Source organism: Triturus cristatus, chromosome 3_1 (genome assembly GCF_964204655.1).
Source record: "Triturus cristatus chromosome 3_1, aTriCri1.1, whole genome shotgun sequence".
Lineage (NCBI taxonomy): Eukaryota > Metazoa > Chordata > Amphibia > Caudata > Salamandridae > Triturus > Triturus cristatus.
The window spans coordinates 278,609,511-278,630,101 of record NC_140583.1 but is presented as its reverse complement, the minus strand read 5'-3'; the positions used below and the strand labels follow the sequence as shown (position 1 = coordinate 278,630,101).

General features: G+C 45.7%; 1 protein-coding gene across 1 annotated transcript in view; it reads left to right on the top strand.

Annotated features, from left to right (window-relative positions):
- Nucleotides 1-20,591, top strand: part of CCDC33 (coiled-coil domain containing 33) — a 1,193,032-nt gene that overhangs the window by 295,774 nt on the left and 876,667 nt on the right. The gene's annotated exons all lie outside the window — the stretch shown is intronic.

Genomic DNA, 20,591 nt, shown 5'->3' with positions numbered 1-20,591 from the left:
ATGGGTGGTAGTCTACTGCAAGGTGACCCTAGGCTGGCGAGTAGCCTCTCGTTGTCTATTTCTGCTCCCTTTGCTCTCTGCGCCTGGCCTCGCTTCTCTCTTCCTCTTCCAGTGTGCGGGCAGTTTGCCTCTCCTCCCGAAGTCTCCTGGCTATGTCCCTGCATTAGAATCTGTCTATCTTTGTCCTAGACCTTCCTGTGCTTCCCCCCACTGGGTGTCTCTTCTTCTGTCACTCTCATGCCACCTACAGCTCTGCCTTCGCTTTCTGATCACAGGGAGCAAGAGCTTCCTTTGTTGCTTGAGCTTCCGGGCTCACTGTCTAGGATGGCTAAGAACCGACCAGATAGCCATCCTGCTTTATCTGACCCTAGAGAGGCTGAGGCCAGACTCCGCTGTGGTGTAGTGATAGCTGGTTTCCTAAGTGGAGTGGCCTTGCACTGGGGCAGGCGTAGGCTATGCGGAGTGGTTAGGGTAATTGGGATCCCACTATGTCTGTGGCACCTCCATTTGGGCAGGATGCCCTTTTTGTGTGAGGTTCATCTGCTTCTACTATGGGGGGATTACAGTACCCCATGGCTGGTGTTGTAGGGGTAACCACACACATGGTTGTATATGGAGGGGGAGGTGCTGAAGCCTCAACAGTGGGCTGGGCTGTGGGGTCTTTTAGTTCCCTTTATTCGAAGAGTCCAGAGGTGAAGGGTTGCCTCCCTCCTTTCCCTCTTGTGTTTGGTCATTATGTGTGTTTGGCATGCTCAATTATTTTGGGATCAAACGTTCCCTCCATATGCCGTGGGTACATGTGTGCTTTGGTTTGTAAGTGCCACTCTTGGCAATGTTTACACATTTTTGCCTTTTCGATGAGGAAGGCTCCCTGCATGTGCTCCAGGGGAGTTCACACTTTGATGGCTTGAAGGGCCGTGAGAAGGGCGTGGGTTTGAATCTGGTTGGTGATGGTGTGGGTATTAGGTGGTGCCCTGGTGGTCTGAATGGCCAGGGCTTGGAGTGGGCAGGTCTGCTGGGCTGTATCTTTTCGGGATCTAGCGCTAAAACTTGTGTGGAACAAAGCAATTCACTTTTCAACCTGAGGCAATACAATGGCAATCAAAACATACTTTCTACAAACATACAATCAGAAACATTTCAAGACAGTAAAAAATACTTTCTTTGCTTTATGTTAGTAAGGACAGTAGGCAGAGGCTGGTGACAGGACAGAAAGGCAAGGAATAAAATGGAAGAAGGTGCGCAAGAGAATGTGGAGTGCGCATATTAGCCGGTTGTGTGAAGCAGCGCTCGAGAAATCAAATGCACACAAAGGTGCGCGACTTGAAAGACCCGAGGTGGGCGCATGTGATGAGCATTAAATTAGGGACATGAACGGAATATGCACGCAAGAGCAGAGAGTGCATGTATGACCAGAATTCACATGGGAAACACCCCAAATATTAACATGCACAAAACAAAATGAGCGTTTTGAGAGCGGGGTGCACAGTGTAACAACAATCAAATTTCTAACAAGTAGTCAAACAACACAAGAAAACAGAGATTGTGCGTATGACCAGAATTTGCATGTGAAGCGCCCCCAAAGACCAACACGCAAACAGGAAAATGCATGTTTTTGAGAGCGGGGTGCACAGTAGAACAACAATCAAATTATGAATAAGTAGTCAATACGCGCAATAAACAGAAAGTGTACCTTGTTGGGCTCCTTCCCCTTTTCAAATGGGTTACCACTGCCTTTCAGCAGTCTGTTAAATAGTTTGCAGTAGTCTGTATAACACTGATGTGTTGCAAACCAATTTTGGTTAAAACAACATTTACATATCCCATTGTGAATTGCTATTTTGAAGGACGCCCTAAACATGCCTCCTCCAAATGGCGATTTGGTATGTAGTCACAAACCCAAATTGTCATTCGCCAATATGTTAAGGAAATGTAGTTGGGATTTGGTACATACCAAAAGCCTATTTTACAGTCACAAAGGGTCCAATTTAACAAACCAGACTCTGTACAACCGCAAAATACCTTAGTACATCTGGCTCTTAGTGGCCTGACGGACTTGTAGGAAACAAATTGTTACTTCAAGTGCTCATCTGAAGCAGGTGATATAACCACACGATGGTAGAATTTACTCTGTTGTTTTTGGTTAGCAGCTAAATGCATGGGAAAATGTTTTCTGCTGGCTGTTTTAGTGTTGGACTTGCCCTATCTGCTTTCATTCTCTCCTATCTTTGCTGAATTCGTTTTTGTTGGCCATGGGAACTCTGCGTACTTTACCACTGCTAATAAGCACTAAAGAGCTTGTGCTCTCTCCTTTAAACATGGTGGAATTTCCTTACACTCAATTGGCACATTCAATTTCATTGTAAGTATCTAGTAAATAGGTACTACATGTACCCGGGGGCATGTAAATTAAATGCTACTGATTCTAATACCCACTTAAGTAGCATTTTAAACCTGTCTGGCCTTTGGGAAAGTTTTAAACTGCCATTTTGACCTTTTTAATGCATAGAGTTCCTCCCTAGGGTAGGCCCTAAACAGCACATGAGACAGGGTGCATTTTAATAAAAACGTTGGCATGTATTTTTAACTTTTACATGCCATGGCAGTGGAAAACTCTCAAATTGATTTTTTACTACTGCAAGGCCTGTCTCTCTCCTAAGGTAACACTGGGTTACCTTATTGCATTTGATAAATGATAACTTACAATTAGGAGCAGGTGTGAATGTTGAGTTTGGTCTCTACATAATTCCCATTAAAAACTCTCTTTAGTGGTAAAGTTGGCTTTTAAGTCACAATCCCAAAAATGTCACTTTTGGAAAGTTTACTAAAGTGTACAAAAAGTGATGGATGGAATGCTTGAATTAATCTAAGCCACTGGTAATTAGTTGGCGCGCATCCTAGTCCATCGTTATTCTGCACACCATGCCACCTCAGTTTGGAACCAGCTATATGTAAATCAGTCTTGAACCCGCTCTAGTGAGAACAGTGCAGCCCGAACTGCCAAGCCAGGACCTCTCTGATATGGAATACAAGCATCCCAGCACAGTTCTTGCCCTTGATTTGTGTTATGTGCTCATCAGCTGGGTATAGCTTGATTCCAGTGACACAGTGGGCACAGGACCCACGTCTGGGCATATCCGTTCCATTTAGGGCGACATACTTAAAGTATACAAAAAGGGATGGATGGAATGCTTAAATTAATCTCAGCCACTGGTAATTACTCAGGGCCACATCCCAATCCATCGATGTTGTTGCACTTTTAGAAAGTTGCCAGTTTCTTGTCCATGCCAACTGGTGCCTGCAGCCTGTACCCTGGGTCACATGATTTGGTGTAGGTGGCAGCTGGTCTTTGTGCATTGTTACCCGACAGTGAGACAAAGGGAGAATAGGTGTTGGCAGGATGGGCCCTCTCTGAATTATTGAGGTGGAGGAGCTGTCACCTACCACACTTGCACATCACAAAGACTCTGCCTCAGCACACTCACAAAGGGTTTCACACTAGTCTTTTGTTCCCCAGACAAGGTAAGAAATTCCAGGCACCTCTGTAGGGGGAGGAATCTAGAAGCTTCTCCAACTTCATAGTGGGCATCAGGTATAAATAAAGGAGCCTCAGACCAACTCTTCAGTACACATCTGGGCCTGTTGAAGACTCAGAGGAAGGACTAATGTGCTGCTCTGCTGCAAGGATGACTGCTACTCTACTGTCCTGCTGCCTGTGTGAAAGGACTGGACCTGAATCTTGAATCCAGGATCACCAGAGTGACACAAACGGCTACATGTCTGACCTCCTGATCAGAAACTAAGGGACAGAAGAGGCTCCAACCCCCCAAACCCTGCACCTGGACTGGCTACTGTGAGTTCTGCCCTCCAAGTGGTGCCACCCAGTCATAAACCCTTGGATGTGGGCCTGAAGGTGCTCTGACAGCCCACCTTTGGTCATAGCAGAACTGATGCAGCGCACGCATCAACTCGCAGCCTTTTCGTTGGAACCGGCGCTGTGCGATGCATCCCCGATGCAGGACCCCGCAGCTCCTCAAAACTGCAGCTGTGCGATGCCTCCTGAATGCAAGACCTTGCATCCCAGCTTTTCAACTCCTCTGAACCAGTGCTGCACAATGCATCCTCAACGCAAGACCTTGCAACACTCAGCAACATGGATTTAAGGTACTTTGTTCAGCAGGCCTAACTTTTTCCCCTGTATCTGGCCCGAGCTCCATTGTGGTCGGCCTGAATTTGCGACATTGTCCCGGTTGGGCACGACATAACCACAGTTTGTGCACTGTACTTTTAAGCACTACTTTTACCTAAATCTTTAAAATTGCATATCTCCAGTCCTATTGATTGTATTTTTGTCATTTTGGTGTAAAATAATTTATTAGTTATTGCTCTATTTTTCTAAATTGTTTGGGATTTTTCTTATGTTGTGTTTTTACTTTATTACTGTTTGTAGTGCTGCACAAATACTAAAGACATTTCCTCTAAATTAAGTCTGTCTGGTTTTATGTCAAGCTAACAGAGGGTTGAGCATACGTTAATTTGGGGGTTCCTTGTGTTTAATCCTGACAAGAATTGAGGTTGCTGCTTAAGTAGGGATTTACCTCCCCTCAAACAGTAAACAAATGTCCTACAATTGCATACACATTCAGACACTTTTACCCTACGGAGATATTTCCATGCTGCTTGTGGCAGGGCTTAATTTGTAAACAAATAAGTGCCACGGCTCTATTCAGGAGGACTCTGCAGCTTGCACCACTCAGTGCCACTGTTGTCATTACCAATGACCGTACCTAGACAACTACTACTAACCAGAACACTACAAGTGTGAAAATGCAGCCTATTCCAGGCCCCCAAAGCTATATAAATAGCTTGGATAGCAGGTATTAGTTGTTTTTAATGTATACTGAATTAATAAACAATTGAAGTTCTGCTCCTTACTAAATTATACAAAGATCGCCACCATGTGGCAGCTGTCATAAGTGTCAGTGTCGACAATTAAGTGCCGGTGCCGACAATTATGTGCTGGTGCCAGCACTGGAAGCCACCAGCTCAAATTAAGCACTGGATTGTGTAATGCATATGTGCAATACCACTAAACAGTTATTCTAGCATTAAGTTGCATGTAATGAGTGCCAAGGAGTGTTATTCTGTGTTTATATTGTTCATATAATGATATAGACAATAGAGAAGCAATCTGGATTGTGTGTACGTGTCTCTCTGAAAGGATATATGTGTGTATGTTTTTGTTACAATAAACATTTGACTGTGTGTTTGCGTGTGTCTGTTTGCGTACTTCTGCACAGAAGATTGGCTACGTCCAACTTCAGAAATAAAGGTCATTGTCTGTCCCCATCTGCCTCAAGCACAGATAGATTTTCTGCCTGAGCTCTCCACTACCGGGAAAACACAAACAAATGTCTCCTAGATAATTAGGTTCCATGCTGTTCCTCATTACATAAATAAGATTATTCATAGACGACAGCAGAACATTTCTAAGCACTGGGAATTGTGAACTTGAAGAAATATCAGCTGCACAAAAAACCTTCATGAGCGTTGGTGAATTTTCACATAGTTTGGATATTTATGCTTAAAATTGGTTTAGACCACCCACCTCCTTTTGATGTACATGAACACAGAGCCCGCTGCCCTTCTAGGTAAGCTGTGGCTGTCTAATAAAAGAAGAAATGAGTGTTCATGGTACATCACTTCCATGGAGTATCAAGGTCTGTGGAGAAGAACTGAGTGTTGAGATGACATCTCTTTCATAGGAGTAGGAGCTGTGGAGAAGGTTTGTGGTCATATTACACACCATAGAGTGACTATCATGGACTGTTAAGAAGTTTGAATGTTCACCATATGCATCCTCCATTGTATATCAGGGTCTGTGAAGATGGGCTGAATGGTCAGTTCTCATATCTTCCTTAAAATGCCAAGGCCTGAAGGGAAGGGTTGACTGTTTATATTACACATCACACAATGACTATCATGGGCTGTGAAGAAGCTTGAGTATCCGTGATACGCATCTTCCATTGAATATCAAGGTCTGTGGGGAAGGGGTCCGTGTTTAGTTGTCATATCTTCCATCGACTATTCGGAGATGAGAAGAAAGATTGGTTGTCCAGCTGGGTTTTTCGAATGGTTGGCCGAGACTCCCTTGGTTGTGTGGAGGCTGTTGTTGAGGAGTCATGCTTTGATCATTGTTGGGGGTCTGAATGTTGATGCAAGATACAGTGGAACACAGAATATTGAGATTTTGGCGCTGAGTTAGCCCCGTTACTTTTAAAATTTATTTAAAATGAATATTGCTAGCTTAGCCTTTGGGGCATCCTTTGCAATGCCTTTGAGCTACTGTGTATGCAATGTCTATAAAGCCACTAGCCTTTGGAAAATTTGCAGTGGTTGTTTAGTATGAGGAAGATCATTGCAAGTACGTAACTGAATAAACTATAGTTACTTTCAAAATATATATATATTCGTGCTGCTTCTTTGATTTCCATAGCAGTTGGTCCAGCATTTTTTATGTCCACTCATGTCAAAAACCTTACTGGGTTTATGGAAGTGGTTTGCAGCTGTCAGGGTCCAAAATGGACAGGTGTCTATGGAACTACCAGTCACGGCTGGAGACGTTCTGGTCCCCTGGCGGTTCCTTGGTTCTATCCTCCCAGGCAGTCAGGGTTAGAGTCTCAAGGAACCTTCAGATGCATATGGCCCTGAATCTACCACTAATGGTCTAGTCTTTCTTTTGCAGAAGAACTTGCACCTGAGGAAGAACACCCTCTGTCGAGATAGAATGAGTGTTTTCATATGGGGCTAGTCAACGTTCGCCATCACACGATGTGGTACAAAGCTACTGTTTGTTGATTGTTGATGCACACTGGCGGAGGTTAATGTAGGACCCTACGTACCTCTGAACACACACGCAGCACACAGGTGTGGTCATGGCTACAGTACGCGTCCAAGCTGCACTAACGGCATGTGCTGCAGCACAAGGGGGATGAATGATTTATTGATGCTGTGTGAGGTCACCTGCCAGGCCGAGTCACTACTCTTGTTTTCACAGCCAGAGCATGGAGCTCTTAAGGCAAGTCCCTAGAGCTGGCCCCTGGGTGGTCTCTCGGCTCACAGGTCTGAGATGTTTACAACAACAGGGGGAACTGTTAAGGCCTAAACAAAAAATCAATGGCAAAGCCAATATATGATAAATATCAAAGGAAGAGAGAGGAAAGGTACTGGTACAGTTCACTAGCCCGGGTATAATATGTATGTATCAAGGAGAAGTAGCTATGGGGTGGGTGCTCCTAGCGTATGTTTGTTCTATGGAAAACACATTTTGGTTTTTAGAAGGCCCTCACTCACCAACCTAGTTGGTGACACGCTTCATCATCGGGCCCCACCCAAGGCACTGAGTGCACCTTGGGTGTGCTACGATGCCTGGATACAGCGGAGCAGGTTTTGTGCTGTGAAAGTGGTTGAGTGAATGTTAAAAAACTGTCCAATGGGTCCCACGGAACAAAAAGGACTATTTTAGTGTATGGGTCATTGGCAGTAATCAAAAACGAGAGACGGATATCTTAGGAGGTCTAAAGTAACTCCGATATCCTAATCGGTTAACATGTTTCAGCCATGCTCTCTTTAGTGGGATGGCTTTCTTCAGGACCTTATGTGTAGTGCAAGTTAAGTGGTGGTCTAGAAAAGTGTTTTTAAAAGACCGACTATATGGCGCACGCTCTAAGTTGCGTTATGTGGTAGAGGATATTTTCATCTAACGGCGCATTCCTGTAGGAAAAAAGCGACAAACAAAAATACATATAAAGAAACATTTAAAATGCTTATATAGCACATAGTGGCAAGTGATTCAGGAGCGAGGTGTCCGTGGTCCATGTGGGCAATGGCGTAGTGAGGACGGAGCGTGGCGTTCAGCAAGTAGTTAAAACAGACTCCTAGTTATTATGCGTTACACTGTGGCAATCAATGTACGTCTTACATGGTGCTTAGAGAATACACATAAAACATATGATACGTAATTCCTTACTCAGAGAGTGTCTGGAAAATGGCAATGCCCCATGAGTTCCATGTGGGGGCCCGACCTATAGTCACACACTGTGTGACAATGGAAAGAAAACAAAAGTATTTAAAAACTTACACGACTGGTTGGCGATGGGAAGCTGCCATCAGCTTGTCAGCATTGCAGCATGCCCCCATGAGTACCCACTTACTTCTTCAAGGTCAAAGACTCGCCTGGGTACCTACTGCGGCCTCCATGGAGCTCCGTGGTTGTGATCCCGGAGCCGGGAAGGTACTTAAATACCTTGCTGACGGATCAGGTGCGAGCAGGCCCGCTGATTGGAAGCCGCCGGGAACTGCTAGATTGGTTCCAGGTGCGGACAAATGCTGTGCCGCAAGTAGCGTCTGTGAAGAGAATAAACAGAAAGAAAAGACCCACACCGGCACGTATGTCGGGCGCTTGTGTGTATAAAGTTTTGTTGACATCACAGACACAACTTGTGTCAAATGTTTTTTTTATTCTGTGTATTTACAAAATGAAGTGAAGAGACAGAAGAAAATAAAACATAAATAATAATAATAATATTGCAATGAGAAGAAAGACTCAACTTCCCAATGTGTGAGTTTGAAGGCTCTGTTGATACGCGGCAGAGTGCATGAATGTAGATGAACTGGTCACGTGTGTGGCGTGACGATACCCGATGGCAATGGGCTATGTGCAGATCCATATAGCATGAGTGGTGCTGGTAATATGTAGGTCGTAGCACCACCAAAACGGTGCGAGTACAATGCATAATGGCAATGTAAGTTTAAGAGTTAAGGGTTCATGTGGAATTGTCATAAGATTGTAAGCCATGTAGGGGCACACGTTCACAAGTATGGTAATGATGTACAGCTTGGTGTGTCAGTACAGTCAATAAACACATGTGTGTGACTATGGAGACTGGAAAAATTGGCATCTAGGCGGCAGGGAGCTCTCTGTCTAGAAAGTGGGCATGGCTCTGTTGTACCAGGGATGGAGGCGACCTATGTTGATGAACATGGACACATTGCTGGGCATTGTGTAGGTGCTCAAGCTTGGTTCAGGCTGTTCCAGATCATGCTGTCATTCAGCCCTGTCATGTTGGTAGAAAGACGGTATATCCAGCGTTGTTCCTTGTGTAATAGGATCCTGTTGTTGGTGGTACTCTGACAGTTGATTTGTTTTATTACAGTCCAATTTAGGTTGTTGGGAGTGTGACCCGCTTGGATGAAGTGGTCAGTCAGCTTGCTTACATTCTTTTTGCAGCGTATGGTGCTGCGGTGTTCCACAATGCAGATTCTGACTTTGCGGCTGGTCATTCCTACGTATCATAGGCCGCACGTGCATACAATCAAGTAAATTACATTGATGGAGTTGCATATGGCTGGGTTCAAACTGGAATGGCATGGTGAGCAAAAAAACGATGGATTTAGGCCCAGATCTCTGTACTGGGGTGAATGTATGACATTGTTCTGCATTCTGTCCATCATTTGTTATTTTTGGAGTTGCAGTTGGTGTCTACAACTCAATTTTAAAGATTGCTTTGAACAGTCGTTCCTTGCAATTCACGGGTTTTGTCTTTTCTCTTTCTGCTGGGAACAGGAACACAGCTTTCTCTTGCGACCTGTTCCCTCTTTTCTCTTCACTGGACTCTAATCTCTTTCTCCCATGAGTGGGCACCCGATGATGAGAAAACGTGGGCATACTAGCGAGAACCGGCTGGCAGCCTCCCTGGTGGTGCGTACGTGAGGGGCCCACTCATGCTTCACCTTCTTTTTTGCTCAAATACTTTTGATTTGTCTTTGTGAAGGTGATGGGTAGTGAAGGGCTGTTTGTTTGTTGTTTGAAGTTTGATAAATTGAGGGCGGCTGGACCTAAATAATTTCTGGATAAGAATACCAGTAGTAGAAGAAAAATTGTTTTCTCTCTAAACAGTTTTTGGTCCTACGCTAAAAGTTTATACCCCTCTTTGTTGCCTTGCCTTGCTTGATATATTGTGTTTGAGCTGTTGCCATGTTTTGCCTGTCTCCAAATCCAAGGTCTTGGTTGCTTTGGTGAGGTGACAGACCCTGCAGTCACCGGAAGGGTAGTGGCCCATAATACCTGGAAGGCCCCACGTGTTGAGTACCGTGTTGGGTGCCGGGGTCCTGGGTTTAGTGGGCTTTGTGGAGACCAAGCGGTCTCCTAGGCTTCCTGCTTTTTTATAGGCAAAGAGTGGTTGTTCCCATATCATGGTACCACTATTGAGTATGCGCCAGTTCTTTTTGAGTATCTTGGCCACTTGGTTGGAGGCCACATTGTAGGTGGTGATACAGGTCAGCGGTGTCGTCATATTTTCCCATCTGGTGTCCTCGAGAAGGGCTTCCCTTGGTTGACTGCGTGCCTGCTTCTTGGTGGCTATAATTATCCTCTCTGGATATCCGCGTTCTCTCAGTTTGATAGCCAAGTCAGAGGACTGTTGTTTGTAGTCTTTGGTGTGGCTGCAGCTGCAGCGTCTATGTACAAATTGGCCGTACGGAAGGTTCTCTCTGAGTGGCCTAGGGTGGAAGCTACCAAATTGTAGTAAGGAGTTCCTAGATGTAGGCTTGTAGTATGTGGTGGTCTGTAATTTCCCTTCTTTAGCCTCAATGTTGAGGTCCAGGAAAGTAATCTTAGAGTTACTTGCACTGCTTGTGAAGAGTAGGAAGGGATCCTGTTGGTTCAGCAACATCAGGAAGGTATTGAGGGTATTGCTTTACCTGTCCATATCATAAGGATGTCATCAATATAACGACGCCAAACTAGAATATTGGTACTGTACGGGTTGGTGACTGGCAGGATATGTTCCTTCTCAAACTGGTAAACGTAGAGGCCAGCTACGCTGGGAGCGAAAACTCTGCCTATAGACGTTCCGTTCATCTGCAAATAGAACTCTCCTTCGAATTCAAAATAATTTTGTTTTAGTGCTAGGGTGGTGCACTGTAATATAAATTCTTTCGACGTGGTGTGCTCCCAGGTGGTTTCAAACCGCATGTTCCTGAGGACCCGTAGGCTGTCATCCTGTGGGAGACTTGTGTATAAGCTCTCGATGTCCAGTCCTACTAGGAGTTGAGATGTGGGGTCAAATTCAATATCATAGATGGGGTTCAGGAGATGTTTAGTCTCCTTTATGTAGGTGAAAGACTCTTGTACTATCGGGTTTAAGAAGAAATCACAGAAACGTGATAAGGGTTCAAGTAGGGAATTGATCCCTGACACTATGGAGCGTCCAGGTGGAGGTCTTGAGGTCTTGTCTCTCTGTGAATTTTTGGGACTGTATAGAAGTACGGTATCTTCGCCTTCTTAGTGCTGAGGTAATCTGCTTCTTGTTTAGAGATCTGGTTGTTGGCTTCCGCAGTTTCTACCAGCGAGACTATGGTGTCCCGGAGTGTGGTGGTAGGGTCTTCTTTTAGGCGTTTATAATTCCTGGTGTCACTCAACAGTCTTCTGCATTCTGTAGTGTAGTCTGACCTATTCTGGATGACTAATCCTCTCCCTTTGTCTGCTGGCTTGATTACAATATTGGGGTTGTCTTGAAGGTTGCGTATCGCTTCTCTTTCTTTAGTAGCAAGGTTGTTGAAGGGCTTGGGTGGATTGAGGTCCTCAATTTGGTTAAAGACCGCCTGGTCGAAGTTGGTGATTTCCACTGGGATGCAGGATGGTGGTGGACAAAAGGAAGACTTCAACCTCAGTCCTGTTTCATTTGTCTGTTGGTTTGGTTCGGTAGGAGGTTGTTTTTCAAAAAACGCTTTTAGTTTCAACTTGCGGAAAAATTCAGGCAGTTCCGCAAGGAGCTGGAATTTGTCCAGACGTGTGGTCGGCACAAAGGAAAGGCCTTTGTTAAGGACATCCTCCTCAACAGATGAAAGGGTGGTGTTGGACAGGTTAAAAATCAGTGTCTGGGCTTCCTGGTTATTCCTGGTTACCTCATTCTGCTGTGTCCTGGTAGTAGTTCCTTGGTCTTGCTCCTCTTGTTGGCGCCCACTGGTCCCTCGTCGTCCGACCAGTGTACCTGTTGGTTGTTCCTTCTCCTGCCTCGTGACGGGCGGCCACTCCCTAAAAAAGGCAGCCTCTGGTTGGGTTGAAAGTAGGCCTGTTGCCCAGGATGGTACATGGGTGGCCATCCAAAGAAGGGGTTTTGTGGGGGGTGATTGAACAGGGGTGGGCCATAATTGGGACCCGGATGTGGGTAATTACCCCATGGTTATTGCCATTTGGGTGCTCTGCCTCTACATTTATGTGTACTGCCTGAGCTGGAGCCGCTTGAGCATGAGCTGTCATCTCCACTGGTGTCGGATGATAAGTCTTGCCAGCTCGGGTCAACGTAATTGTCGTCTGCATAGGGGTACTCCTTGTTGTATGCAAATCTTTTAAGGTCGTTTTGAAATATATCTCACCTTTGGGACCTGTTGGCATCTTATGGTAATGCTGTCAGCATCTGTAAGATGCTATGCGGCACGTCCAAAAGTGAAAACATTTTTTTTTTTACTGCAAAAAAAGCTGTGATACGGTTGCAGCAACAATGTCATAATGTAGGGGTCCACATTGTTGATGAAAGGAAGAAATAATTCAGGTGCCATTTTTTCACTTACCAATCCGAGATGGGTCGTTTAATTAAGCATTTTTTTTTGAAGTCGCACAAAAGTGTTTTTTTTAAGGCAGAGGAGCTGGCAGTAATATACCCAAAATATTATAATACAATATTAAAAAGATGGTGGGTATGGGGGGGCAATGAGGAGCGGGCGGAGGGGCCACCAAACTGGCCGGGAGAAGGGCCAAAGCAGCATACACAGGAAAGGCGGCAGGGGGAGAAGAACACGAGAAACAAACCTTGACTGAGCCTGGGGGAGGCAGGCAGTTTGGCAGGGGGAGAAGCACATGAGAGAGAGCTTGCAACACAGAGCTCAGGCGGATATTCAGCCGATGGGGGTAGAAACAACGGATGTAAAGGGGCAGAAATCACATGGACTCTCATGGAGTGTGTAATGTCCCCTGACAAAGAAAATGACTCCACTGGCAGGTCAGCGTTCTAGCTGACCCCGACAGAAACTGGAGGACAGAAACTTCCTGGGAGGGGAGAGGAAGTGTGGTGATCCCGAGGAGAGGATGAGGGAAGAGGATGTGTGAGAAACGGCTCCACATGAATAGGCTGGCCATTTGTAATAGCTAGGCTCTAAGTAAAATGAGCGACCATTCTTGTGCCCGACTCCTTCCTTCGTGCCGAGTGCTGTACAGGCCTGTGCAGTGAGGAGCACACAAACAGAATAGAGTGCTTAAGTATTAGAAATGGGGTCTCTAGTTGCCAGTGGTTGGCACCCTGTCTAATTAAGGACCCACACTGTGGTCAGGGTAAGTGAAGAATACACACCAAATTTGTCTGTGCTCACCCTCGGGTAGCTTGGCAGAGAGCAGTCAGGCTAAACTAAAGAGGCAATGTGTAAAGTATTTGTGCATAAACACACAGTAACACAGTGAAAACACCACAAAAGTACTCCACACCAGTTTAGCAAAATAGCCAATATTTATCTGAGTAAAACAAGACCAGAACGATAAAAATACAACATACACAAGTCAAGATATAAATCTTTCAATATTAAATGCAGTTATAGCATTTAGAAAACAATAGCTCCAACTGGTGCTATTTAGTTGAGCTTGACCAGGACAAGTACGACCGCGATGGAGCACCGGCCAGCTACAGGAGTTGCCTGGATCTCAGTACAGTACCTTCGATGCGTCACAAAATCAAAGACGGTGCGATGCGCAGAGGAGGGAAGGCATCACAAAGGCAGGTGATGCATTGGTTTCTTACTGCTATGCAGGTCATTGGCATGTTGGTGCTTAGGGATGATGTGTTGCACAAAGGAGATCAGGTGTCACAGTAGCAAAGTAATGCGTCGGTTCCAGGAGGCGGTGCCGAGTTGTTGAGCCGCTAACACCCGGGGACTTTGCAGCAGGGCCGGACTGGTCGTAGTGGGCACCGGGCATTCCCCCAGTGTGCCGCTATGGAGGGGGGCGGTTTTGGGCCCCCGGGGGGCCGTTTTTGTGACTTTGGGCCTGCAATATCGGCCCCCGGTAACAAAATCGGCCGAAACAGGCCATTGAAAACAGCTCGGCCGCACCCCCTATGAGCAGTTTGACAGGGCCGGTTTTGGTTACCAGTCCGGCCCTGCATTGCATGGTGCCAGGGAGTAGATGCATTGGTTACAGCTGTGAGACCTCAATACCTGAAGGCAACGTGATGTCAATGATGCATCGATATCACAGCGGGTCTGTCGATTCCACAGCGTTGATGTGGAACCAACGGGCTGCATTCGCTGTGTCAGTGTTGGAGCGGTGCGTCACGGACTTCGTGCTCGAGACGCAAGCAACGGCGGTCCTGTGAGGTGCTGCGGCAATGTCGGGCTTGCGTTGTAAATCATGGTCATTGCGTTCCGCACTCAGCGAGCGTGGACTATGGCTTCGGTGCAGGCAGCTGCGATGTGTCAATTTAGCAGGGATGTGCCAGTTCTAAAGTGACGCACATCAATTTCTTGGTTGCAGCACCAGAATCACCTCTAAGGGTCCAGAACTGGGTTTGGCACCACTTGGCAAGTCATTACTCACAGCAGAGGAGCCCAGGTGCTGGTAGCAGGATGCAGGTGAAGTCTTTGATGGTCCTGGAACTTCTAACAGGAGGCAAGCTTAACTAAAGCCCTTGTAGAAACTTTAGGAAACAGGATGCGGAGAGGAAAGTACTGTCCTCTCACTCTCAGGCAAGAAGCAGGCCAACACAGCAAAGCAAGCAGCAAAGTGGAAGTCCCTCCTGGCAGAATGTCCTCAGTCCAGAAGTGTGTGTGTTTCTTCCATTATGGTGTTAGATGTCTAGTACTTATACCCATTTTGGCCTTTGAAGTAAAGAGACTTCAAAGAAAGGTCGTTTTACTACACAAGAGCATGCCCTTCCTGGCCCTGGCTCCAGACACACCACAGGGAGTATGCAATTATTTGTGTGGGGACAGGCACAGTCCTACTCAGGTGCAAGTGTCTATTCCTCCCACTACTCTAGCTCAGGAAGACCCATCAGGCCGGTGATGGGCCAGTGGAATATGCAGGGCACACCTCAGCTCCCTTTTTGTGTGACTGTCTAGAGTGAATTCACAAAACCCAACTGTCATTCAACGCAGATGTGAATTCTAGGGACAGGCAGAGGCACGGAATGGTTAAAATAAGAAACTGCCAACTTTCTAAAAGTGGCATTTTCAGACCTGCAAATTAAAAAAAACTTCACTAAACTATGTGTTTTTAAATTGTGAGTCCAGCTACACCAAACTCCAATCTTCAATCAGCTCCCAATTGGAAGATGCCCATGTAAAATGCTACAGGGCAGCTCCAATGCTAACCTATGGGAGAGATAGGCCTTGCTATAGTGAAAAGCGAATTTAGAGGCTTTTCACAACCAAGACATATAAAACTTAAAAGCACATGTCCCACCTTTTAAATACACGACACCCTGCCTCTGAGGCTCCTTAGGGCCTACCTTAGGGGTACCTTACATTTAATAAAAGGGAAGGTTTGGGTCTGGCAATTAGGTGTACTTGCTAGGTTGACATAACTGCTAAAAACTGCGCACACCGTCTCTGCAGCGGTAGGCCTGTGTGCGGAGGGCTACTCGTGGGTGGCACAATCAGTGCTGCAGGCCCACTAGAAGCATTTGATTTACAGGCCCTGGGCACGTGTAGTGCACTGTACCAGGGACATAGTAGTAAGTCAAATATGGCAATTATGGAGAAACCAAATGCCATTAAATTTCAGACACAGAGCACATGCTCTTTAGCACTGGTCAGCAGTGGTAAAGTGCCCAGAGTACAAACGCCAGCAAGAACGTCAGCACACAATCAAAAACAAGAGGCCAGACGCAAAAAAAAACAGGGAAAACCATGCCAAAAGATGCCAGGTCTAACATTAAGCATTAAAGAAAAACATAGTTCCCTAAATGTGAGCAATGGTAGGATATAAGCCGGCCGCTAGAGATATGGGTGAGAAGATACGCACCAGGAGAAGGCATACAGAAGATGGACAACAAATAATAAGCAAAGCAATTAGATTAGAAGCATGGAAGTGACAATGGCAATAAAGCCAAAGCCGGGTAAGCAATGGGCGGGCTATATGCTCCTGTACCTTCTTGGTAAGCCCGCAATAGATATTTTGCAACCCGAAAACTCACCCTGTCTGACAGGCTGGACCCAAAAATGCACAGTGGAACTGCGACATCAAAGACATCTAGACTTGCGCTGTTGCACCATCCCCATCTCCCACGCAACAGTAAGTACTGGAGAAGAGTGAATGTTTCGGTCGCGTGTCCATGGAGCAGCAGCTCTGTGAGGAGAGTCTCACTGCGCCTGCCACGTGACAGAAGGGACTGTGAAGAAATGTAAAGCTCGAGACTTCTGTTACCATATGTCTGCAGATATCTGATACCCCCTGCTCATTATGTGTCAAATATCTGCTCGGTGTTGGCAGACATACACATGCCCTTGGACACGAGCACTCCGACTTCACACTTCTGCTGGCGCACAGATGGCGAGGCGCTAGACGCCTCCCGTGGCAAACACCTGCCCGACACAGCCACAGTCCCTGCCGAGAAGACCTTTGGGGGGAAGGGGCAGGGCGCAGAAAAGAGCCCTGCTCACGAACGAAATCCGCGTGGAAACCTCCCTCTGCGCACGTTTATTTACACCATCTATAAAGAGTGCACAGAAAACACGGCATGCATGTGTTGTAAAAATACATTCCATTAACATGAAACGCAGTCATGGGGCTAAGGGAGCAAAACAAGTGTAATGTAAAATCAAATACAAAATGCACTAAATTACAGCTATTAAGATAAGTACAACGCAAAAGGTGGGCTTTCAGTGTTTCCGGAAACAGTGGTGTTTTCACTTCAGAAGGAATGAGTATTGCCTCTGGACACGACCTGGACAAGGTGTGTTAGCTTAGGAATCTTCGAACCTAAAGTGAAATATCAATATAATAAACTCCTGACTTTTTTCTCCTCGAATTGTCATTAACTTTTCTGTAAGGTTTATTTCAAACCATCTCACTGTCTAGGCCAAATAATCCAGCTTGGAAACGGGTTGACTCCAGAGACGACCGAGTGATTTTATAACGTGGTTTTTTGTCAGGTTGACTGGAATAATGCAGTTCTGCTGCTGCAGCAGTTTCCACATAATTTTGCATTTGCCACATAATCCACCCACGACTGTATAATTTGAAGAATTTTTAAAACACATTTTTTACTAGCCTAAAAAAGCAAAAGTTAATAAAGACGCAGCAACACCGGTTGCTGCGCAGTGGAGGACTCTTTACAAGGGTTGACTGCTCACCTTTCAATTGCCTATTGCTGTTTGTCGATGTTAAAATAGTACTATTGAGGTGAAACCTTTACCCAGAGAGTGATAAGGTGTAAAAGTGACCAAATAATGGAGTAATACCATCACAAACTGTGCTGCAATCCGCAACATAATTTGCCTTTTCTTGCAAGATAATTTAGTCAACCTGGTCACATATATTGCTCCTCCTTTGCCGCATAATTCCAATGGTCCTAATTAATCTGCAGTGGCTTCTGGTTAAAAAGAGACTCAGCACAAATACCTACCACAATTAGAACCAAGCAAGCCAGCTTTCCTACGGAAGAATTTCAAAGGGTTCTTCCCCAAGAAATACGTAAATACGGAAAATAAGAGGTCAGTTGTACGTTTGCAATGCAATATGAATATAAACTGGCTACAACCTCTACGGTTATGAAGTGGCACTTGTGAAATCTTGCAATATACATATGAAATACCAAGTGTGCAAACCCCTCTTTACAGGTATGGTGAGTTTACCCTGCCTAAGTACACCTTGGAAAAATGGTCGCAAAACAATTTGTTTTTAGGATAATTTTCCAAGAAATGGGTAAAGACCTGGAGGTAATATGTCGTTATACATGGCTTCCTGTTTTACAAAATACATACAGTATTTTTCTTCACTTTTACACGCCACTTTCATTTCCATCTACCCCCTTCCAAGTAGATTTTCACTATTATGCGTCAATGCACCCAAAATGTGAACAATGAGCACCAGTACCATCATTCAAGGAGTGGTACACCCTGACAAACAACTCCATTAACTCACACAAACACTTCCATATTCACATACACAGACAGGCTCTTCACTCATTTATCCAAACTTACTGTCACCGTGATGCAGAATTTCCTCCTCTTCTTCTAGTTCAGGCGCAAGACATGCTGGATCAGAAGCAGAGACAGGTGGAAGCTATCATGATTGACAGCTTCAGCTTGTCTCACCCAGATACACAACATTTTAGATCTCACCTAAGACAGTGCACATAAGTTTTTCCTTGCGAAAGATAGTGTTTACTACGAGGGACTTGAATCCTGCCCATTGCTTATCATTCGTTGGCTTCATTGCCATCCTTACTTGCTACCTCCTAATTGGCCAGTGCATGCAAGTTTCACTTCCTCTTCTTTTTTGTGGAGCGTGGACCAAATACTGATTGCTTCATTTTGATTAGTGTATTTCCGCTGCTTACACTGTGATTCAGGAACTATTTTTCTTTCTTCCTAGTTGTCCGTGTTGCTTTTTCTATTTTTCTTCTTCCCTCCCACTCCCCATTGTCTACGTTGCTCCATATGTCCCACACCCCTTATCCATGTTGCTTCTTCCTTCCCACCTCCCACCTTCACGTTGTCTGTGTTGACTTCCCCACACACAAAAAAAGTGATACTACGTGGCCAGCGCTGGCCACGTCATAACACTTTTTGTTATCTTCCTGTTGTCCATGTTCCCTCCCACCCCCTCCTGTTGTCTGTGTTCCCTGTTCCCTCTCACCCCCTCCTGTTGTCCGTGCTCCTGATTCCCTCCCACCCTCCTCCTGTTGTCCGTGTTTTCCATTCCCTCCCACCCCCCTCCTGTTGTCTGTGTTCCCTGTTCCCTCCCATTGTTCATGTTCCCCACCCCCTCTCATTGTCCATGTTACCCACCCCCTCCTGTTGTCCATGTTACCCACCCCCCTCCCGTTGTCTATGTTACCCACCCCCTCCTGTTTTCTGTTACTCACCCCCTCCTGTTGTACATGTTACCCACCCCCTCCCGTTGACCATGTTACCCACCCCCTCCCGTTGTCTATGTTACCCATACCCCTCCTGTTGTCCATGTTACCCACCCCCTTCCTCAGTCAATGCTACACCCCCCCTCCCATTGTCCATGTTACCCACCCTCCTCCCATTGTCCATGTTACCCATCCCCCTCCCGTTGTCCATGTTACCCACCCCCTCCTGTTGTCCATGTTACCCCCTGTTTTCCATGTTACCCACCCTCCTCCAGTTGTCTTTGTTACCCACACCCCTCCTGTGTTCATGTTACCCACCCCCCTCCCGTTGTCCATGTTACCCACCCCCTCCCGTTGTCCATCTTATTCACTCCCTCATGTTGTCCATGCTACCCACCCCCTCCTGTTGTCCATGCTACCCACACCCTCCAGTTGTCCATGATACCCACCCCCCTTCCCTCAGTCAGTGCTACCCACCCCCTCCCATTGTCCATGTTACCAACCCCCCACCTTCAGTCAATGCTACCGACCCCCCTTTGTCCATGTTACCCACCCCCATTCCCTCAGTCAATGCTACCCACCCCTCCCATTGTCTATGCTACCCACCCCCTCCCGTTGTCTATGCTACCCACCCTCCTCCCATTGTCTATGCTACCCACCCCCCCTCCCATTGTCAATGCTATCCACCCCCTCCTGTTGTCCATGATACCCAATGAAGGAAATGTAGCCTATTTCAAGGCGATAATCGGAGCTAATATGGACAAAGAAACTACAAACAGACAGAATGCTATGAACATACAATAAACAATGAAATACAAAGATAGAATGTTCAATAATTTAATTTATAGAAAATTAATCATAAATATTTTATATAAACATTTTTCTGTATATATTTAAAATACATTTCTTGGCATACATTGATGATCATAAATATGCAATCTTTGTTGTTGTGCTTATTCTCTGTCATACAATATTTAAACTGAGGTGATCTGAGCATAGTTAACAATAGAATTTAATTGGAAGTTCAAGTGAATGACACACAGAAACATTGACATGAACTGGCGGTCAATTATACACACACTACGCGCATGTCGGCTTTGCCTTCCTCAGGGATCCGTCTCAGTTAGAATCTGTTTGGTAAACTACCTATGGAAGTACCGGAAATTATTTGACTGAAGGTCTGGACTTCCATTGATCATAAAAATAGCGGTATTTCAGGAACCATTCTCGCTTAACGTATCCGTTGCCTGGAGTCGGATATTGAGAGCTCGTCTTCATCCTTTCATTTGAACATCGTTTCTACCCTGTAAAGAACAACATGTTTCACACCAAAAGCAGAGACTCTTTCAATCAGCTGCTTGCTGTCACAGTGGGCCAGTTATATCAGGAGCTCACCGCCAGCTCGTTGGTTTTTAAAACCAGTCCCATACATTTGCCCATTAATTATTCCATGTACAGTAA